Source organism: Sipha flava, unplaced genomic scaffold (assembly GCF_003268045.1).
Source record: "Sipha flava isolate LNK unplaced genomic scaffold, YSA_version1 277_pilon_pilon, whole genome shotgun sequence".
NCBI classification, from domain to species: domain Eukaryota; kingdom Metazoa; phylum Arthropoda; class Insecta; order Hemiptera; family Aphididae; genus Sipha; species Sipha flava.
Genome location: NW_020272943.1, coordinates 416,812 through 423,551, shown reverse-complemented (window position 1 = coordinate 423,551; position 6,740 = coordinate 416,812). Strand labels below are relative to the sequence as shown.

The 6,740-nt window shown below is 29.7% G+C and overlaps 1 protein-coding gene across 1 annotated transcript in view; it reads right to left on the bottom strand.

Annotated features, from left to right (window-relative positions):
* Positions 1 to 207: 207 nt before the first annotated feature.
* Positions 208 to 6,740, bottom strand: part of LOC112685449 — a 328,545-nt gene continuing 322,012 nt past the window's right edge. Inside the window, exon 9 of the mRNA XM_025557345.1 lies at positions 208 to 375. The gene's annotated coding sequence lies outside the window, so the exon portion shown is untranslated. The remainder of the gene's footprint in view (positions 376 to 6,740) is intronic.

Genomic DNA, 6,740 nt, shown 5'->3' with positions numbered 1-6,740 from the left:
CTCGGTATACAGAGCGAACATTTATAAATAACGTTTATGTTACGGTACATCATAATCTTTTACTTTGCATTTTTGATTTTACTACAATGTCAGATTTAGTAAATATTATTTCATTTCAAATATTTAAATTTACATAACGACAATAATGTAAACACACCCACACACACACATATATATATTTGAAAAAAAAATACATTTCAACTGGTATTTATAATATATCGACTTAATTAACATTTATTTTTATTTACATATGTTCATGAAAATTGAAACCTTAACTTAATACAAGAGAACAGTTACATAAATATTTAATTATAATTTCAGTGTATTGTATTAGTATAGTAGTAGTAATATGACTGCCCAGCTATTTGTTAATTTCTGGAAAAAGAAAAAATATGTCTTATTAGAATAATTAACGTGTATTATTAAAAGTGAAAATCAAATGTAAAACAATCAGTTATGATTTGATTATATCATTTTACGCAACGCACAGACAAATTAATTTAATTTGAATGAATTCCAAAGTTTTATATCGCACATAAATGGATTAAAATACTTGCTAATTTATAAACATTATTTTATAAATGTACACAATAGTTAAATATTTATTTCGTAATATTATTTCAAAATCGAAAAACCAAAATGACGGTTTAAAGAATATTATTATAAATAATATATGACTACATAAACATAAACGCCTTTTTGATTTCGGATTTGATCCATATCCTTCGGAGTACGTATTGGTATTAAATATATTTTTAGTGAACTTTGTTTATACGCCCAAGACAGATACAATTCCAAGCTCTAGGAATCGTTATCAACATCGCAATCAATCAAGGCATATCGACTCTTACGCCACCACAATCGAATGCACACAGCCGAACTACTTAACAACTTATATTCATCTTAAACATGGCATGATAATGTAGTTAATGTCACGTAGACCTTTTTTCCGTATCGCTTAACGGATTTCATTGCATAGAGTTTATTTCACAAAACACAAAAATATTGAACCATATTGTGACATAATTTTTCACGAAAACTTTAATTACGGATCAATAGGGAGTAGGTGGATTCTTAATTAGACTATAAGACATAGTTTCCATGTACATAGAATATGTATGAAAATTGTACAATTCTATTTCCCACAAAAATATTAATCGGTATTCTTTTAACAATCTATGTAAAATATTCAAAGAAGTTCAAAGATAATCACAGAAATTGTGAAAAGATTTTCGAAAGTTATCTCGATATCTCGATGCACTTAAAATTGTTACATTAATTATAAAGTCTGTTAAATTATAGGATGATCATACATCAATATTAACAATGGCTTTTACCCGTCGAAAAATATATGAAATATATAATACACCGGATGTTTTGAGAATATTCATTCTATATTTACATCCTACTCGAAAATTACTGATGTAAAATTACTTATTTTATGTTCCGGTCAACGAACAATAAAAAAAATTATTTTCTAAAAATAAGATTGCATTGTAATTGTTCGACTTATTACCAATACGAATAATGGAAGCATTATTTATTTACGATAATTATTCCACTTCTTTACTATTGCAACTTATAAAATGTTATATTACGTACAATAAAATCACATTACAATACCGCATCAATAAAATCCAAGCTTAATATATGGATATTTTATAAGGGACATAAAACAAAATAATAAAATAAAAATATTCATTTAACAATGCATTTCATTTTTGTATAAAATATTCTATTTTAGCATTTTTTAAACCAGACTATAGTCATATCTGACCCAATTTTGTTTCATTTATGAACGTGTAGTTCACAATTCAGTTCATAATTCAGCAGACTTTGTGATTTTTTTTCTACATAGACTAACTATATCATCATAATACTATGGAACTATAGTTCACAGGATTTAGTATAATGAATCGTATTCAATTTCCATTCTCGAAACTACACGTGTCAACCGATAATCAGATGATTCGTAGGTCGATGTTTAGAAGGTGGTTCTGTTAAATGTAAAAATATTAAAACAAGTATAAAACAACTTTTATCTTAGACGAGGTTATGAAAAAAAAAAACGTTTCACTCGGCTCCTAAAGTTCAAAAACCTTCGAAATAACTACATTGTAATTCAATTGTAATGTGTAGTTGTAACAGTGTTCCACATAAAAAATACATAAGATATTCAAACTGTAAGATGAATAATTTTAAATAACTAAAATATAAATAATTTTTCAGCATAAGCGTTTTCACAAAATGGGCATTCGGTATTAATTTGGTGTAAATAGGTTCTCATAACGATTGGGAAACATTGAGCAAAGTAGTAACTTTCTGTGTGCAACTATACATCATCAATATATTTTATTATGTTGAATTACGTGACATCGAAATGAATGTTTCGCGCGGTAAAATAACAATGGCATCGCGACCAGTTCGAAAGTATACAAAAACAATCGTCTACGCCAGCGCTCGAGGTCGGTGTGCGAGTGGAAATTATGTACAATACCCAGATACACTGTTGTGATGAGAGATCGAAGAATGTACCCAAATATTTTGACCCTAGAACAGGCGTTTACGTGTTATTAACAAACGTTGGGATTCCCGAACGGAAGTCTTTAAAAATTATCAAATGTTTCTCGTTATATTTTTGTTTTAATTTATTCTGTTTACCCATTTTCGTTTTCTTTACAACTTGTTCACTTCACCAAGAGCTTCAAAAGCACCTACAGCTTGCAATCCATCTTCCCGACCCGATTAATTACTCGAACTTCAACAATAGACTAAAAAAAAAAAATAATAATAATAAAAACACAACCCTCGGGAATAACAATAGACAACCGACGTAGAACGTAACGAATGGGTTTTAAGGTTGGGCAACCCTATTGCTACGCGTTACACACAACGTTACTACGACGATCCATGGTCTACCGAACAGACTCTATTTTTCGGTCGAAAACGGATTTCAGTCGAACCCTGTCGGCGGGAGGGAGAAGATAACGGGAAAAATCACATCTCGACTTTGACGTAAACGTACAACGGGTTTGGTTCGTCAACGATTCGGTTCTCGAACGCGACACATAGGGCCAACCATCGTCTACACGTGGTCCGCTCCCTAATGCGCGTCACGTACGCATCGATTGCTTACCGTCCGCCGTTCTCTCAACCCTTTCAGATACAGCGCAATGTGTTCGCATCGTACCGCCAACGAACGTTTTCGATTTGAAAAACTCCTCACGGAAATGCCATTGGATCCGCAGGACATGCTGAGCGCTATTGCCACGGTCGTGCGAAATCGAACGACTCGGAAACGTTCAACAGCCATCAAAATACGCGCGGCTTGGCAACACGACCGTGCACTACACTAATATTATACAAGTGATCTCAGTGCCTCCGACCGCATCGGCCGATCACACCAACGTCGGATATCTATCGGACAGAATTCAATTTCGTTTGTTTTTACCGGCCGGTTCAGTTGACTGAATCAATTCAAACACTAATATTATTTTATGATTTATACTATATATATTACATTTTCGTCATGGACTGCGAGAAATCAATAAGTTTAGTCCATGAAAGAAGGAGCTTATGGGACCATAGTAGTAAATCTTTATGCTGTTCTAATAGTTGGTGAAACAATGTATGGAATTCTCTATATTTTCCCATATTTAGATAGGGGGAATCGATATTTATCGAAATGTCATTTGTGTGATACTTTCGCTTTTTTAATAATAAATATTTAATAGCAGGAATTTTTTCCAAACACAAAAATGAGGGAACATCCATTTTATAAATTATAACCTGCACTCATTGCATTGAAATGAACAACTGTCGGCCAATTTGAGCGGCCAACGTCTGACAAAAATTATCGGCCGACCGACGTCGGTGCCACTGTGACACTGCAGCTTTACGCGTCGTCGTCGATTTGAATCCATCGTATCTACACTTCGTTCAGTGCACAAGACCACAGAAATCTTTAAGTTATCAGCCGTTACACGTTACGCCCTGTACAGTATCGTGTTGAACCGATGAGCGCAACGAAATCTAAACATTATGTACGAAGACCATTTTGGGAACAACGTAGTCGTTATTGACATGGTGATCATGCACAGGCACATTGTTATACAGTTTCCCGCTGCCCTCTAAAATACATTAATTCGGTTGGTATACCACGTCGGAGAATAATGCATTATAAGGGAATTTCAGAGAGAAAAAAAACGGCAAACGTATTTGAATAATAGTATCAATAATGAAGTGGATACCAGAAAATAATAGATACAGGGCTACCGATCATCATTACCAAGAGTTTCGGAGAGATATATGACTTTGAATTTGTCAGATCGCGTGTGATCGATATTGCCATCGATGTATAGATTGTTATTTATTATAACTGGAGTGTTCGCCGCAAACAAAATATACAGGCGTGTTATATTATTAATATAAAGTTTTAATATTTATAATGACTACTGCTTTTCTAACGTCGATTGATATATACGTAAATATAATTTGACATCGTGAAATGCTCATTCAATATCTACTTCAAGCGTTATAAACTTACCGCGTAGCTATTATTATTGAAACGTAATAAAGTTAAAATTCAAATTGGAAAGTAACATTTTGTATAATTCTCGATGGTAGATGAACATACCGAGTTCGCATATTATGTTTGCATATTATACACCGCACAGAAAGGATCAAGTTTTCTAAAAGCATTTATCTTACTCGAAAATCAGAGATATTTGAAAACTTTAGTATGAATTCGTAATGGACTTATGATCGGTTAAAAAAAATCAAAAGTTTTCTATTCATGTTTTCTACGTTGTTTTGTTTGTTTAAATTTGAAAAGTGAACTATGTATAACTTGTCTGGTGTTTATAAAGTATTTCCATTACGGGTTTTTCATTTCATATTTAAATGTTCAGATAGAAATAGTATAATTTAACAAAATTAAAAATATCCCGTTGTTTAACGGAGGGTTCCCATATGTTATAATAATGTTATGATATACATGACAAATAATAATTACAATTTTTAAGCATAATCAAATGGAAAACAATAAACGAAAAAATAAAATACCGCAAAACCAAACATAACATATATCGAAAAATATTGGGATATCACTAAATAAAACATAAATTAATAAAAATATATTTGTAATAAATAAAACAAAATAAATCGCTTTATGTTTATTAGGAATGAATTATTATAATTATATTGTAGAAATAAATGTATCATTATATTTTTTTCCACTTAAAGGTTTGATAATCATGAAATAGTTTTTGACTCGAATCATTTTTAATATCAATCGATAAATATTATAGATTATGGTCTAATATATCACTCCAAATAACAGTATATGCTAAGCATACAATTTAAAATAAGCTCTTTGTAAGGGCTATGTAGGAAAAGAGTTGGTTAGTTTGGTTTAATAGAGTTGGTTTAATAAATTTCAAAATTTGAATAAGTGCCCTTTCTGTATTTAGCAATTAAATTATATAGTCAACTTTAATAGGCTAAGGCTTGTCCTCAATTTACCTGCTATGGACAACAGTTATTGTTTATCTGCTGGAAAGTGTGTTATAGGGTGTGTTAAAGCATAGTATTTGATATTATTGTTCACTAAAATTCGATTAAAATTAAGATTGATATTTTAACTAATACCATTATTGCGGTTCGAAAAAGAAAAAAAAAACATAAACTTTTGGAAATTGCAATATGAGTAGAACTGTTATAATAATTAATTAGTTTCGTTGTAAAGGATATAAACACTAATGTTCAAATATTTGATACATTAGTTTTTTTTTTCCACTGAAAAATTCGTAATCAACCAAGTAAATAACGTTGGATTATAATATTATTATCAAAATAAAAAATGTACGAAATGTTGTAAATATTTATCTTGATGTTTCATATTTTTTAAAATATATAATAGACATCATAATATTTCAATCAAAAATTAACTTTAAGTAACCACGGTATATTATAGAAAAAAATAATATTAAAATAAAATGTGTGTTTTTTTAATTCTTGTAAAAATTCATTAAAATGTACGCAATTGCATAATATATGTAAATATTTAATAATAAGACTATATATATATATATATATATATATATATATATTAATACTATTTAATAATAATTTATTGATATATGAAAAATACGTTATCTTTCGAATGTACTTTTACCACATAATTGCTCATCACATTATAGTTGTTTGTCAAAATATGTTGCCCCTACTATAAGTGCAGCTTTTCCTAGTATATTATGTATTAATAAATGAAAATAAAATAGGTAACCATAAAATGTAAAAAACCAAAAAAAATTAATGTTATCGAACATTGTTTTCAATTTGCTTATCGTAGCGGACGGCTATATTATAAATTATTTCTATACATTTTTAGAGGTATACTAATAAATCATTGGATTTGAGAAATTATTATGAGGAAAAAACTCAGTTTATTAAATTGTTGGCAATTTTTCGAGTTTTAAGTGTTTAAAACTTGTTTTATGCAGAAAATGCTTCATTTTTTAAAATAAATAAATATAGTTATGGAAAATTCTCAATAGAACTTATATAAAATTCCATTTTGTGCAGGAATATTAATCTTATTAAATAAAATGCCACATAATATTCAAACATTGTTTTATTTTTGTGACTGACAACTGATTGTATCGATTCAGTTTTATTGTAAAACACGTGGTTCAATATATATATATATAATTAATAATTTTAATTGATGTATGTTACGG